At 34.9% G+C, this 14,869-nt stretch overlaps 1 long non-coding RNA gene, 2 other non-coding genes and 2 pseudogenes across 8 annotated transcripts; all 5 read left to right on the top strand.

Moving 5' to 3' along the window:
- Nucleotides 1–7,548: 7,548 nt before the first annotated feature.
- LOC136206964 (uncharacterized) lies at nucleotides 7,549–14,582 on the top strand. 6 transcript variants are annotated; one of them, XR_010676499.1, is made up of 7 exons: nucleotides 7,549–8,039; nucleotides 8,131–8,248; nucleotides 10,360–10,453; nucleotides 11,155–11,398; nucleotides 13,249–13,419; nucleotides 13,532–13,585; nucleotides 13,851–14,582. It is a non-coding gene; the product is annotated as an uncharacterized lncRNA (long non-coding RNA). The 6 variants fall into 6 exon arrangements; XR_010676498.1 differs by having other exon boundaries at nucleotides 13,532–14,582; XR_010676495.1 differs by having other exon boundaries at nucleotides 13,249–13,585.
- On the top strand, nucleotides 7,758–7,918 carry LOC136207618 (U1 spliceosomal RNA). Its single transcript, XR_010676750.1, has one exon. It is a non-coding gene; the product is annotated as a U1 spliceosomal RNA (small nuclear RNA).
- LOC136207543 (U2 spliceosomal RNA) lies at nucleotides 8,846–8,982 on the top strand (annotated as a pseudogene).
- Nucleotides 9,457–9,575, top strand: LOC136207859 (small nucleolar RNA snoR127; annotated as a pseudogene).
- On the top strand, nucleotides 10,630–10,824 carry LOC136207528 (U2 spliceosomal RNA). The gene has a single exon (XR_010676674.1). It is a non-coding gene; the product is annotated as a U2 spliceosomal RNA (small nuclear RNA).
- Nucleotides 14,583–14,869: the final 287 nt, after the last annotated feature.

Genomic DNA, 14,869 nt, shown 5'->3' with positions numbered 1-14,869 from the left:
CTTCTTTTCTTTCCTCAGTGTGGGGCAACTTGACTTAATATGGCCGGTTTGATGGCACTCAAAGCATGTAATGGGCTTTGAGATGTCCTTTTTGTATTTGCTGTCGCTTGAGTCAGCTTTATACTTATCAAACTTTCTGTAAGGCATCTTAGAGTATTTGTCATTTTTCCTGAATAGCCTTTTCATCTTCCTTGTGAACATAGCCATCTCCTCATCATCAGTTGAGCTCCCGTCAGTGGAGTCAGCTTTCATGACAAGGAATTTCTGCTTCTTGTCTTCAGATTTTTCCTTCACCTCGAAGTTCTTCATAGATATCTCATGGGTCAGCAATGAACCGATGAGTTCGTCATATTTATAGGTGGTTAAATCCTGAGCTTCCTCAACTGCTGTCTTCTTTGCTTGCCAATCTTTAGGAAGACTCCTGAGTATCTTTTTGACTTGTTCTTCCTCAGTGAAGATTTTTCCAAGTCTCTTGAGCTCATTAATGATGTTGGTGAACCTTGCATTCATGTCTGAAATGCCCTCATCATTGTTCATCTCGAACAGCTCGTACAGTCTCATCTGCTGATTCACCTTGGACTCCTTTACTTTATTTGTTCCCTCGTAGGTGACTTCCAGCTTTTTCCAGATCTCTTGTGCCGACTCACAACCTGAGATTTTATTATATTCTGCAGCATCGAGCGCACAGTGAAGCATATTGATAGCCGAAGCATGGTTTTGGAGCTTCTTAAGATCATCCTCTGTCCATTTGGCCTCAGCTTTTACAACTGTTTGGCCAGCCACAACTTCGACAGGTACAAATGGGCCTTGGACTATAGATAGCCAGGCACTCATGTTTGTAGCCTGAATGAAATTTTTCATCCTATTCTTCCAGAAGGTATAGTTTGACCCGAAGAATAGGGGAGGCCTAGTAATGGACAGCCCATCAGGCAGTATCTGAGTTGTTTGGTTTCCAGGGAGAAACCGAGTGCTGTTTTTGCCCATGGTAGGGATCAGCTCAAGGTTGTTAGACCTTTTACAGTGAGCTTTTAAGCTCTGATACCACTTGTTGGTCCCTTGTAAGGTTGCAAGTATAGTTCCAAGGGGGGGTTAGGAACTATTTAAACTTTTTCGCAATTAGGGCAGACTTCTTTTTCTAGGGAAAAAGGTTTTAACAGCGGCGCTGAGTAAACAGCAAGATACTGGCTTAGTCAACTGGTGACTAGGTCAGTTTCTTAGCTTGAGTCAGGAGATAGCACTTAGAGTCTATTCCTGAGCTCAGATGTTCAACGCGCACAACTCAACTTGACCTCTTTACTTGGTCAGTTTTTGGTTATTTCAAGCAAGCAATATATATAAGGAGTTAAAGGTAAGAAATACTTTACTCAGCAGATTTATCCAGGTTCGGCTTCTTCTAAGCCTACGTCCTGTCCCCGGAACACGTTCCGAGATTTCGAATCCTCTACTGAGCTCTTTAAAGATAGAGCCTCAAACCTTTTACAATCTTAGCAACTGAGTATAACAAGAGTACCTTCCTCTATACCTCTACTCAATCCTAATCTCACGCTGAGTACTATAACCGAGTACTCAGCCTCTCCTTTCTATCTTCTAGAAATGATAAGTGTTTGTCCTATACAAAGATATGCTAAGACACTTTAGACGATTGAAATAATCACTCTAGACTTTTACACAGATATAAGAATTGTAGTGTAAGATTTGCTTTGCTTCTTTGCTTGCAGAACTTGTGTAGAAATTTGGTCAGCGTAATGGCTTGATCAAGTTCTGTGTTGAATGAAGCTTCTGATGGCACTATTTATAAAGACGTCTGGGCATCGGTCATTTCGAATTTCGAAATAACTGTTGGAGGGAAACGGCTACCTGTCGTTATCACCAGGACATAGACTTAGAAGAAGTTTATAGGGACTGAACTATGAATATGTCTTATTAGTTCTTTGATTTTTTTTTAAATATATCATTAACCCTCTAAGTTCACATGGTTAAACAAGGACAAATTTGGACAAGTTAAAATATGCATCATTCTAAGTAAGTGCAAGGGCTAATAGATCATTAACCTCTTTAGGGGATCAATTGAGCATTTTAAGCAAGTTTAGAGATCAATAAATATCATCATAAACAAGTTTATAAGGCATCTTCAAAGTTCAGGGGTTAATTAAATAATCTAGCCAAGTACAGTCTTTGGTATATTAAGTCTTTATTTTATCCACAATGAGCACGTATGCAATTGAAAATTCTAAAGGATAAGGTTGTTTCAACGACGTATGTAAAATCTCCATTGTTTTTAAATGTATATTCTAAGATTCTCTCTTTTCTCTACTAGGATTAACAGAATTTCGTTCCATTTTATCATTTTTATGCAAGTTCAAAACTTCATTGGCCATAATTAAAAAAAACCACCAAAAAATGTAGTTAGTCAGATGTCACATATCCTTAATAGCTCGTTTTTTAACTATATGTTCATATATGTAAAATTTATAGATTTAACACTCAGAATTTCCAGAATTCTAGAAAATGAATTCGATTATTAGTAGGAAATTTACTGTAAGTGTCCCCTTGTAGTATTGGAATATATCATTCCCACGAGAAAAAACAGTTATTATTCATTATTATTTAATTTGTTTCTCTTGTTTACAGAAATCAGAATTTGTTGAATAGATTATTATTTGACTAATCTAAACTAAATTATCGAATTAAGAAGATCAAACTAAAGTTTTGCAAATGAAGCAATGAAAATAAAGTCAAATGATAAAATATTTCTTGATTTGCTTTAATGTAGTTACTAGACTTTTTTTTGATAGATTTTCCGATTACTCGGTTCTAGACTCATCAATCACCCTTTAGATGGATCCTTTAGTTTTCTATATACACTAGGACTCAAAGCCGATATCACTAGCTTAAGTGACTGAGACCCTTAACCACTCAAGACAACCTTGATTATATCTTAAGTTGTAATGATTTCTAATTTACTCTATCGACATAAATTAAACTATTAAACAATATAATATAAGGAAACCAATTTTCAGTTCTCACTGGTTGAATGAGTTAATAAAATTACATATACTGCAAGTATTGATCAACATTCTATTGTCTCTCCAGTTGTAGAAGATAATTAATTCTTCATATATTTGATTAAGAATAAATCTTTCAATTTAATTCCTAACTTGTAAAGGTTAATAAATAGATTAACTGAAAATACTAAAACGAAGAAACTTTGTAAAAGTAATTCTATTAAGTAATGAAAACAATATAAACTGCTTGGTGGTTAGCATACAGATATATCAACATAAAATGTAATGGAAGTACAAAAAGAAAACAAGAAGTAAAATAAATATGATGACTCTGACTTCAAAACCAAACATAAAGGTTTATGGACTATTTCTTTTATGTGTCCGCACTAGGTGAATTCGATGGTGTTGGAGAAAATTTCATGTTTTGCTTTCAAAAGTATGACATCAAGTTTCGTGCCAATGACTTGTGTGCAGAATCTCTATTAACAACATGCTTTCTGCAGGAGCATATTCAATGACGATGACTTCGATCTGATGAAGCATCTAGGCCCAAAGTTCCATGTACGACTCCCTAACAAGGAATTATGCCATTAGCGAGAACCTCATTCCCCTCCCGCTCGCACGCATTTGAGGATAGTGATCGTTCCACCCACTAAACCAGGGGCATTAAGGACCTTATACCGCCCCACATACCATGACTATAAATAAAGGGGTCCCATCCCATAATAAATGATCTAATCTTTCTCTCTACATACATTGTTATCTTACCCTCACTGCCTACTAACTTGATCATCAGGGTGTATCCTAGGGACCGCTCCTAGCACATGTATAAGAGATGAACCCAACATAAAGCCATCAATCCCAACTTCTCATTATTTGGTGCGATGAGCATGTATCTAACACTTAAAACTCCTTTAGATTCATCTGAAAAGCATAAAAGAAATAACGAGATGGTAAGAATGCCTCCCTCGATGGGACCAACCCCAGTAAAGAAATAATCGACACCAGCCAGTTAGAGAAACAAAAGGAAGCTGAAGCGACAGTAGTAACACTCAACTTCGAGGACATGGTGATAGTAGCAATGGACTTTGAGGACAAGTCCCATGATCCCACAAATAGGGCTGATGAAGACACTTTGAGACTTTTAGGCATGGTAGGAAGAGGCACAATGGCAGATGATGGTAACTTAGAAAGCCATGCAAGAAGACAACCGAAAACTGTGAGATCCCTTACAGACTAAAAACTTCTATAGGCCCATGTACATATGTAAAACAATTATTGCTTCTAGCATGCATGAGACACGTGTCTGGAAAGACGCTATTAAAAACTGTTATTCTTACTAATCCACGCACGTAAGACATGTTGGAGTTTAGTGTCCTAAAGACAATTGTTTTAGGATATTAATATTAATGAATAAATTGTTTATTTGATCATTTGATTAATCAGATATATAGCATTAAAATGAAACTATATATAAAGGCAAGAATCTTTCATAAAGAAAGTAACCCTAAGTTTATTTAAGTAGTTATAAAGTGTTCATACAAGCATGAAGTGAGACTGTACTTTATAATAGACCAATAGGCTTAAAGTAAACCCAAGTCAAGTGATATGTTATAGGGGTTGACATATTACTGTTGAGACTTGCATGTAACATTGTTTTCTATCGAGACAGAAAGCTGATCTCACAAGCTTTAGATATTTGGATATCTAGACAGTTACATGGATTCGGTGAAGGAGTTCATTAGGATTGGGACCCGACTTGAGATAACAGAATGGCTTGATTTATCTAATGTGTCAACTGTTCATCTCATTGGTATTAGTAGGTATAACTAATCCTCAGACTCAAACATTCGTTAATTAGTGATTCTGGATTATGGAGTCTGATACTTTGATTCTGTGCGAGCACGATCCAATAGGTGAGAGCCTAGGGTGTGTGAGAGCAGGGTTGGGTATCACACAAAGTAATTGCAGAATAGTTAATGTCAGATTGAGCATTCGTCACTCCCGGTAAGTGGGAGATATATCTAAATGGCCGCTTGTGGTGAATTGACTGAAATCCTTGCAAGGTGATACAGTTAAGAGTAGAAATGAACATTTCACTTAACTTATCCTTTCAGAGTGAATTCAACCTGTATAAGTAAAATCGGACTCTTCGTTATATGTAACCTTGACACATTCCATGGTTATAAGAAATTGACCGACAGGATATAGTTGATGAAGGATCGTATTATACTGTACCTAATACAGAAAGGTTAACGTCAGTTATCAACATGACTTCTTAATTGCTCTGGAGGAATATCATAGGTTCTGCTAGTAACAGCTCGCGACGGTATTCCGTTATATATATGTTGGAATTAATCGTGATGAATAATTTCAAAGGATATATACAGCTAGTGGCAATAAAGAACCTAATGGGTCGCATATGGGACTTGGAATCGGAGGACGAAAATGTAATTAGTAAGATACAATATAGGGGGCCAAAATTTATATATATATTAATTAGGGGATAAATTAATTTGATTAATAATTATAATTTGATTATGGTTATGAATTAAATTAAAAGATTATCTGATAATATTAATTAGAAGTTTTTATGTAATTGAAACTTTAATTAATTATCCCTAACATTAATTAATAATTAATTTGATTAATAATAATTATCTAGATATAATTAGTTATTATTTAGATAATAGTAAAATGTTTATTTAATTATCTAATTAGGAATCCTATTCCGAATAAGATTCCAATTATTTAATTACCTAACACAACTGGGATTAGGGTTCTGAGAAGTCTATAAATAGACTCCCTAACCCCATAATTTCGACTGACCTACACGCAAAAGAGGAGAAGGAATTGTTCCGTCGTCGTCTCGGCTAATTTACTTTATTTCTTACCCCCTCTTTGATCTCGTATCGATTTCTGTTAGAGGCAATAATTGCGATTGCTATTTATTAAAGGTTGATTACTGATTAGTTTTGTTTTGTGTTGAATCAAACGTTCGTGGTTCACGAGTTGATAATAACAAGTTGTGGGCACTTCGTTTGCAACGGTAGATAGTTCTTCGATAAAGGTATTACTTTCTATCCCTCTTTATATGAAATAACAATTAACAGATCTTGGAAAAAGGAAATAGATAAAATTTTATTATTCCGCTATGCCTAGACTTGTCTATTTTCCTTCAAGACACGTGTCTGAAATCCGATATCCTGTAGGTATGTCGCGTCCGCAACCTCTGAGTCATAAAACCAATAAGAACTGAAGACATGTCGCCCTTAGACAAGCTAGCACTTAGTGCCTCACTACGACTCTTTGATATGTATGGGACTTTTGATTGGGCATTTGGGGACAACTTAGGATATTCTATTTCGCTCTCATCTTTCTTTCCCTACTTTAAACATATTCTATTTATGCTACGTGATTACTAACTTGATCGTTATAGTGTATTTCAGGGACCGCTCCCGGTACAGGTGACCGTATATAAAGACAGAACACTACTCGATCCCAACATCTCATAATTTCATAAAATTCTTATTCTGTATGTCTGAGAACGAGTTTGACATTGTTGTAACCAAAAGTTCAATTCTAAAGTTGTTTTTCTCAAAAGCTACAAATTGCAGCTTATACTAAAAGCATTTTTTTACAAGTTTCTTAGCTTTTAAGAAAAACGTTTTTTTTTTTTATCAAAAAAATAAATAAATAAATAAAAACGATTTTTTATTTACCAAATATTACTCAGCTCTTAAGGTAAATAATTTTGTATTTACTAAATGTTACTTTTAGATGGAAAGCTATTTTTAAGGTATAAGAAAATAATGTCAAACTTATCTATATTATGAGCATTGAACCAATGTTATGTTTGCTAGGTTAATGTAGTTTTTTAAATTGTATAGTCTATAGTTGATATGAATTTTTAAATGTTTATTTTTAATTACGGTTGATGTATTTTTTGTATTAAGTATACTAATATTTTATAGATTATCTATAATTTAAGTAATGAGGAACATCTACACGGAGATGCTGAGGATTCCAACTCTACCCTTTGCAACCCGACCTATGATTAAGGATAGCAACGGGTAGGATACTCGCGGGTAGTGTCAATCCCAAACCATTATCTTTTTTTTAATTACCTGTGCACATCCCATTACCTTAACAACTATATGTTTTGCATCTCATACCCGGTCCATTTAATTCACGGGTACCCATTAAAAATCAATAAATAAAACAACAATTATTACAAAATTAACAAAGTATAAGTTTAATAAATCATTCATCTAAAAATTGAACAAATTGAACCTTAATCAATAAAAATAAATTAGCTTAGTGGTATCATTATCGAAGAACAAAAGGTTGGCGTTCAAATCTCATATCTTACATCTAAAACACAATAATATTTTTAATATATAAAAAGTCATGCCAAGTAACGGATATTTTACGGGTATTTCTATACCCATCTCATTATCGTAACGAGTATAATCGAATAATGTCGATCATTATCCTAAGGAATATAATCGAATAGGCTTTCGAACTTCTTTTTCCCCTTGTCCTTGTTGCTGTTTAGAATGAAAATCTCCACGTTTGTCCCCTTAAAGAAATCATTATTCCTCCAACTGATTTTTCAATTTTAATTTTCAGTAGCCGGTCGTAACTCGTAACAGTGGAAGAAAATCCTTGAACGCCAATCCCACATCGGAAAGCACGAGCAGATAATGAAGCAGCAACCGCATAAATGAGACTGAAGAGCGAAGGAGAAACATACTTACCTGGACGGGGTCAATGGGTGATCAAAGAGGCTCATGGCCTAGGGTTGTGACCTCCATTGCACTCTGGAGGGGTGCTTCCCTAAAGTCTCCCCAAGAGGGAGAGCTTACGTCATAATTTGTGGCAGTGGGGGCCTGCGTTCGCGCGGCCCCCTTCCAATTCTAGTTTCAGATTTGTTCATTTGATTGATTTCAGAAACTTGCAGAATTTTGTTGTCTTCTGTTCAAGCATTGGTGATGTTGAAGGGTGTTCATTAGTTTTTAAGTTTCCGAACAGGTATTTCTACTTACTACTGTACTTCTAGCTAATATATCTCTTTAATTTTGCTTCTCTTGGAATCTGATATTCGTTTCTCGTTATCAATTAGGGATCGATTGTTTCTGTTGGACGCTATGTTGGGGCAATTTGATTACCTACTGGATTCGTTTATATTTGAGTTCCTATTTCGTTGCTAAAGACAGCCCTCGGGCATCATCCATTCCAAGGTAGAAAATAGTGGATGTGTCTTTTATGTTGTTTTACATCAAATTTGAACTTCTTTAAGTACCGTGTTACAGAAAGAAGCTTTAGCTTGGGTATAGGAATAACTAGAGGAGGAGTTATAGTTTCATCTTATGATGCTTTAGCTTGGGTACTTCAAAGTTAAAATCATGGAGATCAGATGCTTGTATTTTTGTTTTTTGTTTTTATTGTTTCAACAGAATAAAAAATTAAAGTTAATTCAATGCTTCAGGGTTGTTTCACTGGTGAAGCTGAAGAATGATGGAACTTGCAATGTGCATTTCATAAATTTCTGTTTTGTTGAGTGATAAATAGTTAAAAGGTAGTTTTCTATTTTGCTCACTCAAGGGAGCGTTCTTTCATTGAGTTATAATCAATTGTGATTCAAAGTATGCAAAAATGGTTGTTTTAGGACTACACGATGATTGTAAGAAATAATTTGGTAGTGATTGATGGAAATACGGTGGTAAAGTGACTGAGGAAGTGTGTCATTAACTTTACATAAATCCCACATTGGAAAGAAAGCTCTTTGAGGACCAAGAAGTGAAATATAAAAAGAGAAGCCTAACGATGCTAGAAGCATACCTTTCTCGGCCTTTTGGTCCACACGATATTAAATTAATTTTTTTAGGGGGAAGTCCTATATTAATGGCTTGCCATTAGGGTATTTAAGAGTCGCCATTGTGTTGCACTATAGCATTGGCCTGGCTCACCCTTCCAATAACAGTTCTATCTTTAGATTTTTTGATTTATTGTTTGTTGACTTTTAAATAAATAACTAAATAATGTAAACAAATTATTTCAGTTTTGCTTTCTTTACCATTTTGTCTAAAGTTAGTCCAGTGATTCAGGATTACAGTTTTATGTTCGTGCATAAATGCAGCTTAAGAATGATGGAACTTTCGTTAGTGATACAAAGTTCAAGGGTAGTTTGCTCAATCAAGAAAGTATTATCCTTTTCAACGAAGTTAAATTATATTGTGATTCAAGGAGTAATATCTTTTTGTCGTTCATGGTCCCATATTACCTGTGATGCTAGAATTTTACATACATGGAGTATTACTTATCTTGGAGTCCTTGATGATGTTATATTTTTTTTTTTGTTTTCTTTTCCTTCAAACTGTCCAATCTTTGTCAATTATAATATCTTCAGAGGCATTTTAATGAGCTTAATGTGTTCACCCCTCCTTCTTTGAAATGATGTTATTTAACCAAATTAGAAACAGATATGCTCCATAAGGCAATGCCTTCAAGGGCCTGGGTTAGTCATTGCAGAGGCACATAGATGCCTCTCGTGTAACCTCGACCAAACATTAGATATGGTGCCTTATGTAGAAGCGCATCCTCTGTTGATCACTTAGGGACAAGTTGTTGGCTGACCAGAGTCATTATCTTTTGTTTGCACTGTTGATTATTACTCCATATGGAGGAAGAACGGCAAAGCCATTGCTGAAAAGCGGATAAACAAAATCACATTGTGTATTACTGGGATTGCATGCGTCAGTTAGTGGATGGAATGTTGTCGTCTTTTCCTTATAACTTAATTCTAGTGTATGCTTTTTGATTCTGTGTAAAGTACCATTAGTTGATACAAGTTAGTTGTCTGGTTGAAGTGATTGAGAGATACTAGTTTACTTGTCCTGCTGATTTTCTAGGGACTATCAAATTATTATTCTGGACTTCTACTATCAGAATCTTGACCCGTTGTGTCTCACATTCTTGAACTAAGTTTGTTCATCAGATGCTTATATTTGGCTTTGATACTTCTGTGTCACCAATACCTTATTGGAGGCTAAGTTCTCTCAATGTTCAGGGGAATTTAATTACCAGGGGCGCGGTTTCCATCAATCATGCCAGAGAGGTTCTGAATATAGACTAATTGAAAATACTCATATGAATATAAAATAGTTGGTTTCCTGTAGGAATTTGCTCTCCATGTGTGGACCCTTTTTGCATCAATTTTTATCACATCTTCTGTGGAATGAAGTTAATGTTGTTTAGTCTGGAATGATGTTGTATTCTTATCTGTTAATTATTTAGGGATTAGTTGTTGGCTGACCAGACTCATTATTATCCTTTGTTTGCTTTGTATCAGGCCAGTGTTGATTGTTTCTCTGTATGCAGTGATTAAATGGAGAATTAGCCCTGTGCAGACCTTCTTTTTTACCATGAAGATTTCTTTAATGAATGTAAGCTATTTTGTTGTGAAGCATTATGGCCATCTTGATATGCTAGATGATGATACTAACTTACTAAGGGGATTAGAGGGAAAGCTAGTTGTTGCTAAAAATCCCACATTGGAAAGAAAGGTTCTTGAGGACCAAGAAGTGAAATATAAAAAGAGAAACCTAACACTAGTAGAAGCATACCTTTCTCGGCCTTTTGGCTAAGATCAAGTGTAGTATCTGTTCTTATCAGTTTAATATCTGATATGTGGACCAATGGTCCGCACGATATTAAATTAATTTTTAAGGGGGAAGGCCTATATTAATGGCTTGCCATTAGGGTCTTCAAGAGTCGCCATTGCGTTGCACTATAGCATTGGTCTGGCTCACCCCTCCAATTCCAGTTCTGTCTTTAGAGTTTCTGATTTATAATTTCTTAGACTTTTATTTGAAATAGCAATGTATTAGTCATCTTTAGAGTTTTCGATTTATAATTTGTGGACTTTTATTTGAAATTGTAAATTATTGGTTGATATTGGTGCTAATAGATTGTCAGACTGTTTTTGGGGTAAATAATTAATTAGTACAGATTTATTTTATTAAGATAATCAACTAATAAATAAATAATATAAACTAAATTAATTCAGTTTGGCTTTCCTTACCTTTTTATCTAAAGTTAATTCAGTGATTCAGGCTTACAGTTTTATATTCCTGCATTTATGCAGCAGGTGGAGGTTAAGGTGATGGAAGTTGCAATCTTATGGTAAATAGTGATAAAGGTTGGCCCCGTACACTTGGCATCCCCGCTAAGCAAGGGTCCGGGGAGGGGTCCCACCACAAGGGTGCACTGGGGGCAAGCATTCCCCTGCCAATTTTTTGGCAAGAGGCCGCTCCTAAGACTCGAACCCGTGACTTGTCGGTCACACGACAACAACGTTTTACCGTTGCGCCAAGGCTCGCCTTCATATGGTAAATAGTGATACTTGAATGAATTTCATTTTCATGAAATGATGCACACTTGATAAGTGATTTCATCCTCAATCAAAAGTGTTTTCTTTCATTTCACTGTGCTTCATGGGCTCAATTTTCCTATAATTTCCAGAAGTTTCCATGAAATATTAATTATCTTGGAGTCTGATAAAGAATGTGATAATGGAAAAAGAGGGTAAATTGGGAATCGAATGACGTGGTTTAGATTGTGAAAGATATCTTTTGGGAATTCAGTTAGTATTCGGCTTTATGGTTGGCAATGGAGTTTTTTCCACTGATAGTTAGTTTAGGCAGTACATCTCTATATTGATTCTATTGTTCTGTTCCTTGTGTTCTTCTATTCTGTTTGGTTGATTTGTTGTTGGGGAATAGAATTTCTAGTTCCAATTCATGAAGCTCAGTTCATTTTCTATTTTCAATGTCTTTGTATCGCGTTATCCATCAGAGTATCCATGAATGAATCCTTGCTTTTCATGGAAGAATACTGCTTATTGTAATGTCTGAAATGAAAGTTTGATTGCTGAGAAGCTATGTTGCATGGACAATTCTCTTTAGTAGCGTTTCTGCATTTTGTGTCGGTGTTGCTTCCGTGTATGCTTTTGTTTGAAGGGTTTTTTAGGAAGGTTGTGTTGTAGAAGTAACGTTCCACTGTTCGTTTCTGTATCCGTCTGTTTACATAGCTGAGAAGTGGTTGAAAAGATCACATTTTTTTGTGTTACTTGGAGTGTGTGCTAACAGAAGATTTAGTTCTATCAGTTACCAATCGTTCTAATTCTTTTTGAAGGAATGGAGATAAAAAAAAGTTCATAGAAAATCTCAAACTGGGCCTTTTCTGACTTGATTTCTTTTTTCTTTTTTTTTTAATTATGAAAGGAAATGCGTGCATGTGATGCAATGTGGTTGTCTATTTCCTGTAATTAGATTTTAGTAATACCTAGTTGTAATGTTAAAACTACCATTACTAGTTTTGTGGTTGAAGTGATTGAGAAATACTATTACTAGTTTGCTTCTCTCGCTCTCCCTAAACGTCCTCCATAGCTGATTTTTTAGAGAGCTAATTATAGGGGCATCAAAACGGATTATCATGTGATAATCGTGTCATGCGATCTATAGATTCAACGTGATTACGTGACGTAAAGGCATAAAAAATTGTAATCTTATCAGACGGTTGTTTTTGTAAATTGTGTTGTCGTGTTAATATTTGTCAGGCCTAGTTAATTATTGTGCAACTATTATATGCACCTTGACGATTTGTTAACCCCTCTCTCTTACATTCTTGAATGTAAGTTTCTTCATATTTTGATCCACTTTCTTCTTGTTGATGTTTTTATTTGGCTGTGACAGAATACTGAGATCATATACTGCTGTATATGCTTGTGTTATGTCTCACAATAATTTTATTTTTCTTTTTATTGTGATGATCAGAAATAATAATAATAATGGTAAAATAAGGTAAAATATATACACCAATAGCCCTCAACTTTAACATTATTAACATGATGACCTTTGAATTTCAACATTGGAAATCCAAATGACATCTTCTATGTACTCTTTTACAATAAGAAAATTAAAACTTTATACACAGTTCAGTAAAGTTTTCCAACAGTTTCATTAAAGTTTTACTGCGCGCGATTAGTGAATGATCAAGCGACCTTCCGTTTCCTCTAAATCCCAAGGCAGTCAACTTGATGTAAGAAATGCTTTGTGGTACATCATGTGCCTCCTTTGTCTAGCTTATTTGATTGATTTTCTGAACTTTAAATTTATTAACTTACTGAATTTGTTCATCTGATGCTTACATTTGGCTTTGATACTTCTTGTTCATTCAGTGGCGCAGTTTATCATTCATAGGTATTGCCAGAGAGGTTCTGAATATTTATTCTCTGTTCACGTGGCGCCGTCCATCTCTAGTTTCAGTTTTTCTTTTTGGATCCCGCAACCTTTCAAGGATCTTATTAAATGATGATATAGATGATGAGCTGAGGATGGAGCTTTTGTTGGTAAGTAATGTCGTTTGTTCTAGCATTATTTGTTTTGCAGCTTGCTCCTTTGTGTTAAGTGTAGCCAAGGTTTCTCTCGTATTGTATACCTGGGTTGCAATTTTTGTTTTAGGTTTATCCGTTCTCGCCAACTGCTCAAGTTTATTCTTCTCTAGACTCTTCAAAGGTATAGTCCTTTTGTTATTTTCTAGTATTTAAACATGTAGCTTCACATATATTTCCTGCATTGTATACCTGTATTTTTCATCCTTTTTACAAAATCTATTGTTTATTTATTTATTATGGTAGGCTATTGCTTCTTTTGCATTTCTGGGAAGATGATATTCGATAATCACTGAACTCTCTTTATCAATTAGGATTTTGATACCTAGCCTTAGACACTATGTTAAGGCTTGATTGTTTACTGCCCATCTTTGTCATTTATGTTTCAGCTTACTCTTTCGTTACGGGGAAAAAGCTGATTTTCCAAGAAGCAGAGTTTCCGTGCTTTTGTAAAAAGCTACTTTTCAAGTTCCCTTCAAAGTGAAAAAGCAAATAGGGGTTGAAAAGGAAGTAAACCAAAACCCCGGCTTAAAAGGCAGTCTTGGGGCATTCCAATAGGTGAAGTGAAATTGAAGTTGTTTAATCTTATGGCAATTTTACTTCACCTTTGTTTGTTATATATATATGGCAACTTTTTATTTTCAATCTCTGTGCACGGAGAGATGCAAATGCGATCGCTAAGCAGAGGTTACAGCTGCAAATCCGACTTTTCACGAGAAAACCAAACACATTGTAACGTGGATAGGGATCACTAAGTTTGTTGTTTCATTGAAAATCACTTCTTAAAACAAGTTAGTGATTTTCTTTTCTCTTGTTAGCTCTTAAATGATCCCTATGTTGTGCAAGCTGGAGTGTTGCAATATGAAGATCTAGGTTGTAATTGAAGAAGAATGAAGCAGCAGCAGATCATAAGCTCTACTTTACCATTTTGACAGGAAATTTAGTTTGTTATTTTGCTCAAGCTGATATGCCAGCTCATATATCTGATTTTGTTATTTCATTTTGTAACATTTTGCAGTTTGGCACCCTGTAGTTATACTTGCACCTATCACTGGCGCGGTCTTAAACATTTTTTGTGCTTGTGTTAAATGAAAAAATTAGGGACTATTCATTTAAAAAAAATTAATAACATTTAAGATGAAATACCAAAATACTTCAACTTGATTTTGATATAATAAAAATAATTTGATTAGATATTCTACAATAATAATAATAAAAAATTTGGGTCTCTTAATTTCTAAGTAAGTTAACATTTACCAAATATTTGACATAATAAATAATGAAAATAATTTAGTTAGACATTGTATAATAAAAAATAAATTGGATTCTATGCGTGGAAGTTGTTTATACTCTCTCCTCCTTAGAGATGTAAGTAAGACAGGGTTCTTCCACAAGGCTGGATACAAGA

This window comes from Euphorbia lathyris, chromosome 9 (assembly GCF_963576675.1).
Source record: "Euphorbia lathyris chromosome 9, ddEupLath1.1, whole genome shotgun sequence".
In the NCBI taxonomy this organism is placed as follows: domain Eukaryota; kingdom Viridiplantae; phylum Streptophyta; class Magnoliopsida; order Malpighiales; family Euphorbiaceae; genus Euphorbia; species Euphorbia lathyris.
Note: the sequence above shows the minus strand (reverse complement) of the source record. Positions and strands in the feature narration are given on the sequence as shown.